The sequence below is a fragment of the Schistocerca serialis genome, chromosome 10 (genome assembly GCF_023864345.2).
Source record: "Schistocerca serialis cubense isolate TAMUIC-IGC-003099 chromosome 10, iqSchSeri2.2, whole genome shotgun sequence".
NCBI lineage: Eukaryota > Metazoa > Arthropoda > Insecta > Orthoptera > Acrididae > Schistocerca > Schistocerca serialis.
In genome coordinates, this window is record NC_064647.1 from 144,620,914 (window position 1) to 144,634,833 (window position 13,920).

Genomic DNA, 13,920 nt, shown 5'->3' on the forward strand with positions numbered 1-13,920 from the left:
AGTTTTATAGTCTGACGATAATTTATTTATGGATTTGTAGTTTTAGCTTGACGATGTCCACTATGGACAAACGGTACTTACTGTTATTCTGAAGAAGGTTGGGTTACACCGACTGAAACCTAGGTAAATTCTAGGTGGACGGTGCAACTGAGGCTGTTGATTATTAAAATTAAAATTAACTTGTTCTGTTACATTTTAAACAATGAAACATCTTGGAAAACTATTTTTAATTTAAAATACCAGCACTAAACAGTCGATGGTTAATCGATATACCGATAGATTTTAAAAATAATATCGATAATATCGGACGTAACAAATATCCATGTTTAAGTAACACTATGGAGCAGAGATGGGGATTCGCCTACCACGCTGGGCGTCAAGGAGCGAATATTTTGTCAGTTATATACACTGTATAAATCTTAATGTACATCTCCGACTGTGGTGATGACATGGAAATGCGGGAAGAATCACAAGTGCGCCTCGAGACGGCAGATGCTGAATTTATAAGACAGCTCAATACTACTCTGCGATCGGTTTACTAGGCGGAAACACATGAACCCGTTTATAAAATCTGATTTCACGTGAAGACGGAACAGTTTGTTGAAAACTGCCTCGAATGACGTACTTGTCCGATACTATGTTAATCCAAGGCAGTCTGCGATCGGTTTTCGAGATGGCAACGCGCGAACTAATGCGTCAAGTGCAACTACAGATAAAGACGGAATTAACTGTTAACACCGCCTTGGAAAACACATTTGTGCGATCGTATCTGTTGATTCTAAGATCTTTTGAAGGATTTTTGTGACTTTTGCGGTGCTCCGAAACTAATGATTAATGACCGGAAATCTTGTTATGAATATTAAGGACAGACTGGCTCTAGCAACCGTTTTACTAATTTTCCTGTGGTGTCACCGCCAGACACCACACTTGCTAGGTGGTAGCCTTTAAATCGGCCGCGGTCCGTTAGTATACGTCGGATCCGCGTGTCGCCACTGTCAGTGATTGCAGACCGAGCTCCGCCACACGGCAGGTCTAGAGAGACTTACTAGCACTCGCCCCAGTTGTACAGACGACTTTTCTAGCGATGCTACACTGACAAATACGCTCTCATTTGCCGAGACGATAGTTAGCATAGCCTTCAGCTACGTCATTTGCTACGACCCAGCAAGGCGCCATTACCCGTTTATATTGAGATTATAAAACATGTCTAAACAAGAGCGATGTTCTCCAATTGTGGATCAAAGTTCAGTATTCCAAGAACTATGTTCTTTTCTTTATAGGATAATTACTTTATCTTGTTCCAGACCTTACGCCAATCTGCGTGAGCTTAAAAGCGTGCATTTCGGCCTCCTCTAGCAACACGGTGTTGGCTCTTCTGCCAACACTAAATTTCCGATTAATGAAATAAAACGAAATTAGCTGCCATACTAACATTTTACGATTCTTATTATGCTCAGCATTTAAACCTACTCACTTATTTATGCACTGTTCACTGCACAAGCGTTTGAGCTCGCGACCGATGGAGAAGAAACCAAGCGAGTCAACATGTACGGGAGATCTGGAGAAGACACGATATACAAGTTGCCCCCCGCACCCCCCAGCCGTGCTAGGGAAAGTATTCACAGACATTTGTTGGTCAAATGGACCGTGTTTGTTAATCCAGGCACACCTTAAAAGTGGGACATTCCCCTTACTGTAACCCAACGTGTGGCTGCGTCTACTTGAGACTGCGATTCATTGGCAGGACACTCAGAAGGTGCAACAGGTCTACGAAAGAGACTGCTTACACTACGCTTGTCCGCCTATTCTGGAGTACTGCTGTGCGGTGTGGGATCCGCATCAGGTGGGACTGACGGATGACATCGAAAAAGTTCAAAGAAGGGCAGCTCGTTTTGTATTATCGCGAAATAGGGGAGATAGTGTCACAGGCATGATACGTGAATTGGAGTGGCAATTATTAAATTATTAAAACAAAGGCGTTTTTCGTTGCGACGGGATCTTCTGATGAAATTTCAATCACCAGTTTTCTCCTCCGATTGCGAAAACATTCTGTTGGCACCCACTGTGACGTATAATTTTATATATATATAAATTTTCGGTGCCTACAGTGTCACGTCTTTCAGTGTCACACAAATTTTTATTTTCAAAGGGGATCACTTAGGACTATTTCCATGGGTTCGCCCCTCAAATTTCTCCCTCATATCACAAAATTGTCGTCTGATGTAGTACAAACTGAAAAAATAAATTCCTTTTAAAGCACAGTTTCGTATATGATTTATATTCAAAACCTTACACCTGTGTCACCAAAACAAATTCTACGTGGTATTTAAAGAACATCAAAAGATGAACAGGCTGAAATGGAGAAACAGTACATGAGGCTATGTTAATCAATTCAACTGTAAAAATGTAAGGAGCATATTATTAACAAAATGAGAAATATGCAAAAGCAAATGCCAAAATGAGCACTTCTCAATTGGGAGTAAATCAAAACAATCAGAATGGCTGAAAGAGAGCACAATAACATGAGCCATAAACGAATAAGAGCAAAGCAAATAAGAGAATAGGCAAAAATGAGAGCTGGCCGAACTCCGTCAGCTCTTATATACGGTTGCGCTCGTGGCGGCACCTCGCGGCCCGTACGCAACACGCGCGCCTGCGACCGGAAGGCACCCCAGCGCTCGCGGCGGCGTCTAGCGGCCCGTACGCAAGTTGTGCGATTGCTGTCGCAGGGAAAAATAATCATCACGATAAAATAAGAGAAATGAGGGCCCGCTCGGAAAAATTTAAGTGCTAGTTTTTCCCGCGCGCCGTTCGAGAGTGGAACGGTAGAGAGGCATCGTGAAGGTGGTTCATTGAACCCTCTGCCAGGCACTTTATTGTGAATAGCAGAGTAATCACGTAGATGTAGATGTAAATGGCTCAAATGGCTCTGAGCACTATGGGACTCAACTTCTGAGGTCGTCAGTCCCCTAGAACTTAGAACTACTTAAACCTAACTAACCTAAGGACATCACACACATCCATGCCCGAGGCAGGATTAGAACCTGTGACCGTAGCAGACTCGCGGTTCCAGACTGTAGAGCCCAGAATCGCTCGGTCACCCCGGCCGGCAGATGTAAATGTAGACTACAGTGGCGCCAGTCAACACGAGAAGAAAACAAACAACCGCAACCATGCCAGCTAAAAGATACGGTCTGGCCTCCAATAGAGGGCGGAAACCTACAAACAGCGCCAACGCGAGCCGCAGCACGGCTCACACTGGACCCGCATTCGGAAGGACGGCGGTTCAAAACTCTGGCCATCCTGGTTCAAGATTTCCGTCATTTCCCTAAATCGCTCCGGTTCGTTTCAAAGGGCACGGCCGATTTCTTTCCCCACCATTGCCACAATGAGGGCTTGTGCTCCTTCTCTAATGACCTCGATGTCGACGGGACGTTAAACCCAATCTTCCTGATTCCTTCCTCCCGCATACCCCTACACAAGGAGGAATTTACCACTACGTGTTACGAGAGGCGGACCCGACAATATAAAAGGAGCTGGACGCAATAGTATTGAATAGAGGAGCGGTTAACGGCAGGATGGGCCGGTCAGAGGAGTTCACTGACTTTCAACGAGGATTATAGTCACTGGACTTCATACGAGTAACATATACACCAGGGGCTTTTGAACTCTTCTGCGACGAATGTTGGTGTTGTCTGACTGTGATGTGGGACGCGAAGGAACGACCACGGCTGAAACAAGAACAGACAGAGCTCATGTACTAACGGCCAGGGTCCGTACAGAATTACAAAGGGTAGCTGTAAAAAAATCACATCAGATCGTGCGACCCAAAGTGCTAACAGCAGTACGACTAACACAGTGCAAATGAGCGTACGGCATTGTGGGCCAGCAGTCCCCCATTGGGGAAGTTCACCCGCCGAGGGCAAGTACTTACTGCATTCGACGCCAAATTGGGCGACTTGCGCGTCAGAGATGGGGATGAAATGATGATGAGCACAACACAGCACCCAGTCCTTGGGCGGAGAAAATCTCCTCCCCCAACCGGGAATCGAACCCGGGTCCCTTGGCGTGGCATTCCGCCGCGCTGACCACTCAGCTGCCGGCCGGGTGGCCGAATGGTTCTAGGCGCTTCACTCTGGAACCGCGCGACCGCTACGGTCGCAGGTTCCAATCCTGCCTCGGGCATGGACGGCTGTGACGTCGTTAGGTTAGTTAGATTTAAGTAGTTCCAAGTTCACGGGACTCATGACCTCAGATGTTAAGTCCTATAGGGCTCAGAGGCATTTGAACCATTTTGATCTGGAGGAGGAAACAAGTCTGCAACAAGGAAAATCATTGTACCTAAAGGAGAATCGCAGTTACGAGTGTTTTAAAAGAAATTTTGCCAAAGTCGCTGGAACACCAACATGATGGGGGACTACTGTTAGTCATTTCACCGAGTTCAGCAAGCGACTCATCGTAGAGAAAGCTACACAAGAAGCTTCAAAGAAAAAAGAGAAAGGAAATACAGACCAATTCCGGCTGACAAGTGAAACCTCTATTAACAAATATCATTGTTTTAAGTAGCTTACTGTAAATACAAACCATGCTTATGTTGTAACAAAGCGCTTCATTAATTTCCCAGTTTACTATATAGCATACGATTTTCATACTATATGATAAAAAGCATATTTCTCGAAAACTATGGGTGATACAAAAGAAACTGAGGCTAGATTTGGATTCAGTTCATAAAAATCTATAAAGATCAGCTATCAAAGTAAAAAAAGTTTTCAAAAAAATTTTTTCGTTGGCCTGTATAATAAATTAAACATTTTAGTTATATTTTTATTTGTAGTTTCATGTTTGTATTTTCGTAATAGCTAGCGAAAAACTGGCCAAGTGCGAGTATGACTCGCACTCTGTGTTTCGAACAAACTTAACTGTGTACGTAGACCATCCATACCGACAATCCAGGATCTTTGCGATTTTTTCGTGTTACAAGTATCGATACTGGCACGATATCGGCCCTGGAAATCCCAGGATATTAGAAAATATTTTAAGTTTAAGTTTTAAGTTCAAATTTTTTGTGTAATTTCACATTTGCCTTCGTAATTTGAGAGAAAATTGCTCTTAACTAACAGACAGACAGGCAGACAGACAATGGATGACAAATGACAAAAAAATATTTTTTCGTGTGATATAATTACAAATTAACAATTTTAGGATTTTTTCGTTTACCTGAACTGTGAAAGTTTGCTTCTTGGCAAATTTCATGATTCTTTGTCAAAGGGAATCACTCTACAGGTTTTGCTGGGTGAGTTTGTATCAAGATATGTGACATGAATGACCGTATCTTTTGATTACACTGCCCTAGAACTTTCAATTTTTTACAACGCCAAGAGACTGAAGATCTTAGTATGTGACATACATTTCATCTTGATGGTCTATCCGTTTCTGAAAGAAAGTGTTCTTAACAGGCAGACGGGCAGGCAAAAAGTGAACCTATAAAGGTTTCGTTTTTACCGACTGAGGTACTAAACCCTAAAAAAGTGTTTTATATTCTATCTAATGCTACTCGTTTTTGTACCAGATTCCATTTCATTATAAATACTCGTTCTTCCGTGTAATTTGCAATTAAAATGAAATAACTTCTTTGCTTAAACAATATTATTAAAGCAGATATGTTAGTTAAGATTTTGATTTGATAAAAAAGTACTGAATTCCAATAAAAGTTACACTTTAAAGGATGCATTAAACCATCGTAATATTCGTTGCACACAGGAGTGAGCGCCAACAATCCAAAAGCAAATGCACATTAAACGTGCTCGGTCACGGATATCATTCGGAATGGAGCATATCTCCATATGAGGATTTTGCTTCAAATGGGCGTTCCTGTCATATCCCTGGATATTGACCATTCTTTGTCCAACTCCTTGTATTTCAAAATGGTTTGCAGAGAACGGACGTAGGTGTATATGTAGACTATCAGAAACTTGGTGTATAGCATGTAGACTGTCAGAAACTTGGTGCATAGCCTGTGCGTCGTGTATACTCTTGGTTCCTCCGTCAACTCCCTCATCCTTTAACCAAATCGCTCGGGGCTGCGACTGACTCTCTCCGACTGGAGCCTGCTTTCGTCTGTCGCCGATGGCAGACAGCAGATGCGCCCTGGCATTGGAGACGCCGTGACGTCCAGGGAGAGATGATTGGCGCCTATCCAGCTAGCAGGCGGGCAGGCAGCGTCCCGTGGGAACAGCAAACAGCCGCTCTATCTGCCTGCCTGCCGTCCCGCCACAAACACGACGCCGTCTGTCTGTCACTCCGGCACACACACACACACACACACACACACACACACACACACACTATGAAACTAGCAGTCCTATCACCACGACCCTCCCATCTCTGAAGGAAACGGCTCGCATCTTCCGTAGTACAACTGAGATCCGCTTCACTTTGCTTCAGGGTCACGCTGGCTTCGCTATTCACCATCTGGTCAAAAGCAACCGACAGGGTGCGGTGGTTAGAACACTGTGAAACCTGGTAGTCAAAGGAAGGCAGGATTTGGTTACGATTGTCAAAAAAATGGCTCTGAGCATTGTGGGACTTAACTTCTGAGGTCATCAGTTCCCTAGAACTTAGAACTACTTGAACCTAACTAACCTAAGGACATCACACACATCCATGCCCCAGGCAGGATTCGAACCTGCGGCCGTAACGGTCACGCGGTTCCAGACTGTAGCGCCTAGAACCGCTCGGCCACCCCGGCCGACGGTAACGATTGTCGACGGGGCCGTAATGAGTTACTATTGGTTGCCTTTTACAATTACACCATTTATTTTAAACCAATAATTCCACACTCTAAATAAAATAAAAATATCACACGTTTTTAATGAAAGAATAAACAACAGTGTAAAATAATAGTGTTTTCAGTGAGTTACAGTTTAGCAAATCACCATTAAATACAGATACTGCAGATAATAAAGCAAGCCTCTGTGATCTGGGCAGAAGGCCTTACACGCCAGGAATGGCAATAAATCATGAATTTGCTTTTTTATTCCAGTCTCTGATCACAATATGAATTCTTTAGACGATGGCCGGTTTCAGTCTGTAATGACCATCCTCAGATCTTTTTACCATGTTCTAAAGTGATACGGCCATAAATGGTGTAAAAAAGATCTGAGGATGGTCATTACAGACTGAAACCGGTCATCGTATAAAGAATTCATATTGTGATCAGAGACTGGAATAAAAAAGCATTTTACAGTATTGGAACACTGTTTGTGTACGCGATTAAGTAGCAGTTGTTGAAATTATGAATTGTTTAAAACTCGCTGCAATTTACAAATTACAGGTATTGAAATACTAAAGGTAAGTTGCCACAAACACAGCAGAAGGCATCAGACGACAGGAATGGCAGTAAATAAGGTTTTAAGGCTTAATGCTAAATTACAAACACTAAATTAGAATTTTAAGGCAAATGACCACAATCACAGGGAGGAGGATATTAGTGTTTAACGTCCCGTCGACAACGAGGTCATTAGAGACGGAGCGCAAGCTCGTGTTAGGGAAGGATGGGGAAGGAAATCGGCCGTGCCCTTTCAAAGGAACCATCCGGGCATTTGCCTGAAGCGATTTAGGGAAATCACGGAAAACCTAAATCAGGATGGCCGGAGACGGGATTGAACCGTCGTCCTCCCGAATGCGAGTCCAGTGTGCTAACCACTGCGCCACCTCGCTCGGTCCACAATCACAGCTGAAGGCCTTACACTCCAGGAACGGCAATAACATAAAAAATTTAGAAACCTGATGTAAAACAGCAAATACAATAGCAAAGGTTAAATAAAGAACAAGCAACTGATCACCAAGCGTTCAGTCTGGAAACGCGCGACCACTAAGGTCGCAGATTCGAATCCTGCCTCGGGCATGGATGTGTGTACTGTCCTTAGGTTAGTTGGGTTTAAGTAGTTCTAAGTTCTAGGGGACTGATGACCTCATATGTTAAGTCCCATAGTGCTCAGAGCCATTTCATCACCAAACGGGTGAAATAAGATGATGGTAAACTTTGTAACACAACCGTTAACATCCACTGAACACTACACTCCTAGATTTATTATTTAACTATATATAACTTTTAATGTATGCATTACAAGGTATTGAAATAAACAATACAATAATAAAACACAAGAACCAGTACGTAAGTTCCTTGAAGGGTACTGAGGCAGATTATACCCGCAGAAGGCTTGGGGTGAAGGAGCGTAACACTGAACTATGGCCATCAAACCTCCTTTTAGAGCACACATATCTTACAAGAACCAAGGGGCCACAGACGGTGCTCCAGGAATCGACCTCTGAGTATCTCAGACCAAAAACACTTTCGCCAGCGATGAGATAGGCAGCCAAGAGTTGCGTTCACTTCACAAGATGGTAACCCAGACTAGTGGCAGTCTAACAAATGACTAATGATAACCTTGCTAAAGCTGCCTGACGTCCAGTAAACCAAATGCAACTATGGAACAGCGGTCTGCACTACGTCCCCAGAATACTGTGTTTAGAGCGCCCGAAACGAGGAAGGAATAATTAACAGTAGAGTAGAAGAATCACCAACCGGCCTACAATCAAGAAAGCTGTCAAAACTACACGCCTCACCGGAGAGCAACGGCAAGGCGAGGAAACGTACACTGCCCTTACGTACACTAACCCCCAGGGCAGGTAACGGAGCGTTAGCGGCCACCAGGCAAGAAAAATTACCGGTGGTTGAACTTAACAAACAAGTTGAACGCAGTAAATAGTAATAAGAAGTCGAGGAAAGCTAATCAGATCCGCCGTCCCCAAGCACTCGCTGCTCTTTGCCTCGGCGACACTACGAGCAGCAACATGAACCCAAGGCACTGGAGAATCGCGAGATATCACAATGGTGGAGGTTTCTCTACTTGGATTGAAATGCACTCATCTTAAGGCTTGCTGCATCCGGTTTACGACGAGGTCGTGCACCCTCATGACCACAGCCCTTCCATCCGGCAGTCCATGCGCGCCGCCAGCGGTCCCGGCACAACCGAACTGACACACTCACACGACCCGTGAAAAATAACGACGTCGCCCCAAAGATAGGACGTTACTATACATCGATAACCTCCGCTGCTGCCACTAGCGGACAGGCAACGCTTGCGAAACCGAGTGGCGCCAGTCAAGACGAGAAGAAGACAAACAACCGCAACCATGCCAGCTAAAAGATACGGTCTGGCCTCCAATAGAGGGCGGAAACGTACAAACAGCACCAACGCGAGCCGCAGCACGGCTCACACTGGACCCGCATTCGGAAGGACGGCGGTTCAAAACTCTGGCCATCCTGGTTCAAGATTTCCGTCATTTCCCTAAATCGCTCCGGTTCGTTTCAAAGGGCACGGCCGATTACTTTCCCCACCATTGCCACAATGAGGGCTTGTGCTCCTTCTCTAATGACCTCGATGTCGACGGGACGTTAAACCCAATCTTCCTGATTCCTTCCTCCCGCACACCCCTATATAAGGAGGAATTTACCACTACGTGTTACGAGAGGCGGACCCGACAATATAAAAGGAGCTGGACGCAATAGTATTGAATAGGGGAGCGGTTAACGGCAGGATGGGCCGGTCAGAAGAGTTCACTGACTTTCAACGAGGATTATAGTCACTGGACTTCATACGAGTAACATATACACCAGGGGCTTTTGAACTCTTCTGCGACGAATGTTGGTGTTGTCTGACTGTGATGTGGGACGCGAAGGAACGACCACGGCTGAAACAAGAACAGACAGAGCTCATGTACTAACGGCCAGGGTCCGTACAGAATTACAAAGGGTAGCTGTAAAAAAATCACATCAGATCGTGCGACCCAAAGTGCTAACAGCAGTACGACTAACACAGTGCAAATGAGCGTACGGCATTGTGGGCCAGCAGTCCCCCATTGGGGAAGTTCACCCGCCGAGGGCAAGTACTTATTGCATTCGACGCCACATTGGGCGACTTGCGCGTCAGAGATGGGGATGAAATGATGATGAGCACAACACAGCACCCAGTCCTTGGGCGGAGAAAATCTCCTCCCCCAACCGGGAATCGGACCCGGGTCCCTTGGCGTGGCATTCCGCTGCGCTGACCACTCAGCTGCCGGCCGGGGTGGCCGAATGGTTCTAGGCGCTTCACTCTGGAACCGCGCGACCGCTACGGTCGCAGGTTCGAATCCTGCCTCGGGCATGGACGGCTGTGACGTCGTTAGGTTGGTTAGATTTAAGCAGTTCCAAGTTCAGGGGACTCATGACCTCAGATGTTAAGTCCTATAGGGCTCAGAGGCATTTGAACCATTTTGATCTGGAGGAGGAAACAAGTCTGCAACAAGGAAAATCATTGTACCTAAAGGAGAATCGCAGTTACGAATGTTTTAAAACAAATTTTGCCAAGGTCGCTGGAACACCAACATGATGGGGGACTACTGTTAGTCATTTCACCGAAAAGTTCAGCAAGCGAATCATCGTAGAAAAAGCTACACAAGAAGCTTCAAAGAAAAAAGAGAAAGCAAATACAGACCAATTCCGGCTGACAAGTGAAACCTCTATTAACAAATATCATTGTTTTAAGTAGCTTACTGTAAATACAAACCATGCTTATGTTATAACAAAGTGTTTCATTAATTTCCCCGTTTACTATATAGCATACGATTTTCATACTATATGATAAAAAGCATATTTCTCGAAAACTATGGGTGATACAAAAGAAACTGAGGCTAGATTTGGAATCAGTTCATAAAAATCTATAAAGATCAGCTAACAAAGTAAAAAAAGTTTTCAAAAAATTTTTTTCGTTGGCCTGTATAATAATTTAAACATTTTAGTTACATTTTTATTTGTAGTTTCATGTTTGTATTTTCGTAATAGGTAGCGAAAAACTGGCCAAGTGCGAGTATGACTCGCACTCTGTGTTTCGAACAAACTTAACTGTGTATGCACTATCCGTTTCTGAAAGAAAGTGTTCTTAACAGGCAGACGGGCAGGCAAAAAGTGAACCTATAAAGGTTTCGTTTTTACCGACTGAGGTACTAAACCCTAAAAAAGTGTTTTATTTTCTATCTAATGCTACTCGTTTTTGTACCAGATTCCATTTCATTATAAATACTCGTTCTTCCGTGTAATTTGCAATTAAAATGAAATAACTTTTTTGCTTAAACAATATTATTAAAGCAGATATGTTAGTTAGGATTTTGATTTGATAAAAAAGTACTGAATTCCAATAAAAGTTTGTTAAATTTACTTCTATCGACAATAAAATCACTGACCTGGTGATTACAAGATTAGAATGCCACCGATATCTTTTATTTAGAAAAATTTTGAATGAAACAAATTCATTAATGTAAACAATCCAAGCTTTTATTGTCTTATTTCATCTCAAATTAAGTGCCTACTTTCTCATGTCCTTCAAAAGTTTCTCAAATTTTCCTTCTGTGTCTCATGCATTACAAAGCAATCAGGAGCAATAGTTCTGCAAAAAACGAGGATTTTGAACAATTTTGACGCCCCTCCACCAGCGACCTTTCGAAGATTCATGAAATCCGTTTTGAGCTCATCGAACTGCGTGGGAAACTCCTCCTTTTTTCATATAACCTCCGTGCACTTAGCTTCTAGCTTTCAAAAAAAAAAAAAAAAAAAAAAAAAAAAAATTAGAAGCCATGTCTCACATTTAACGTATTATAACTGTATACTGGGTGTTTCCGTAAGAGCGTGCCAAAATGAAAGGGGACATAGAGAATGCTCCACTGAACAATTTGAGGCAGGGAACCTGAGGTCGGAGAAGCCGGCTTAAGAGGATATGGAAGTAAACTTCTCTGTCGCTTTGTGTAGCATTACTGTTTTCCAGCTTATTTATAACTAACATGCATACAATTTACACGTACTGCGCTGTTTATTTACATGTACATTTTTTATTTCCTGCAAGATAACAAGGAGGACGGGCCTGATTACTAGGAAGTCATGATGGAGGTTTTGTTTGCTTTACTTGTCCATAAGGTGGCTCTCTTTTATCGTATTTACATGGTTCCCTCGGCTGTTCGTTAGAGAATGTGGATACAATATGGCGGTGTACCGCCTCACTTTAGTGTGGATGCCCGCAACCGTTTCAATGTTGTATTTCTTGGGCGCTGGATTGGAAGGGAAGGTCCTATTCCATGGCCTGAGAGGTCACCTGACATGAATCCCCTAGATTATTTCCTATGAGGATATCTAAAGTCACTTGTGTATGAGACCCCAGTCGATAGGCAGATGGAATTACTTGCCAGAATTGTAGCTGTCTCTTGTGAGATTCGAAACACACCAGAGATATTTGTCAGGGTGCGGCAGAATTTTGTTCACCGATGTCGTGCTTGCATTGGCGGTGATGGCCGTCAGTTTCAGCACATTTTGCAAGGTACAGTACAAATAGTACGTTCATTGTGCCAATGACTGTATTTGCAGCTAACTGTAACTAATGTAAACAAAGAAGTACACAGTTCTCCTACCCCAGGTTCACTACCTCAAATTGTTCAGTGGGGCGTCCTCTAGGTCCTGTTAAATTTTTAGACGCTCTTTCTGAAACACCCTGTAGAAGTTGTTGATGAATACGTCTACCTTGGCCACAAGATTAAAGTAGCGAAAAGCAAGCGAAATGTAGAAATTCCTCGTAGGACTGAGCTGGGAATCGTTCCAGGAACTAAGATTCATCCTCACCAACAAGAATGTGTCAAATAACCTGAAGGTCAAGGTCTATCTTATATGCATACTGCCACTTACAACGTACTGTCTGGAAACTATGAGCCGCTAAGGCAAGCGCCTATAAAATACAGCAGTCACAACGAGGAGCAGAGCGACTGATTCTAGGATTCATGAGGGTATTTTTGATCCGTCGTTGCAACTACAAAAATGCGTGATTTTTTTTTTTCATCAGACGCGTTTCGCTTTATTGAGGCAAAGCATTAGCAGTGGTCTGTAATTAAGTTTATTTACATTTTGATTTGCTTTTTAGATTGAAAAACAGTACGTTAAGAATAGGTTGGTTTGTACTTACTGTTATTTTTCGGCTGCTTTCTCGCTTACATCGGGAAATGCCGTCTGCTAGCACATCGTTGTTTTTCTGTGTTAGACACTGATAATTTTCGTCTACTTTTTAGATGCTCTGCAGCACTATGCATTTCTCACAACACTCTTTTATGCACACCACTGTATTCATTTTGTTTTCGTACTTCAAGTATGTGTTGATGTTTGTGTTTTGTAGTGTTGCCAACATAACCTATCCACTACCTCATCTTTGACTTACAAATATTCTTTTTTAAATTTGATCTTTGTATGTGTGTGATTCTATTTAAGTACGTTTCAGTGTATTTATATACTGTGTAAGAGTAGAGAAGGAATAACGATGGAGAACTTATTTTCTTTCGGTTCAAATGGCTCTGAGCACTATGGGATTTAACAGCTATGGTCATCAGTCCCCTAGAACTTAGAACTACTTAAACCTAACTAACCTAAGGACAGCACACAACACCCAGCCATCACGAGGCAGAGAAAATCCCTGACCCCGCCGGGAATCGAACCCGGGAACCCGGGCGTGGGAAGCGAGAACGCTACCGCACGACCACGAGATGCGGGCAGTTTTCTTTCGGAGGAGAAACCATGATGAGTGGACATAAGTATGTAGCAGTGCGATGGAGTGTGGGTTAGAGGAGAATGTGATTCTAGGAGTCGGCCTCAGGTACCGGGTCCGATCAGAGGACACCAGAAGGAGACCACAGCTAGCAGACGTCCTAGAGAGAACTGCAGGACTGAAGTGGCAGTGGGTCGGACACGTAGCTCGATAGGATTATAGCAGTTGGGTCCAGCTTCTACAAGTATTCAAGGAGCATGGTGTGACTGTAAATGAAGGAAAAGCTGACTTCGGATGCAGT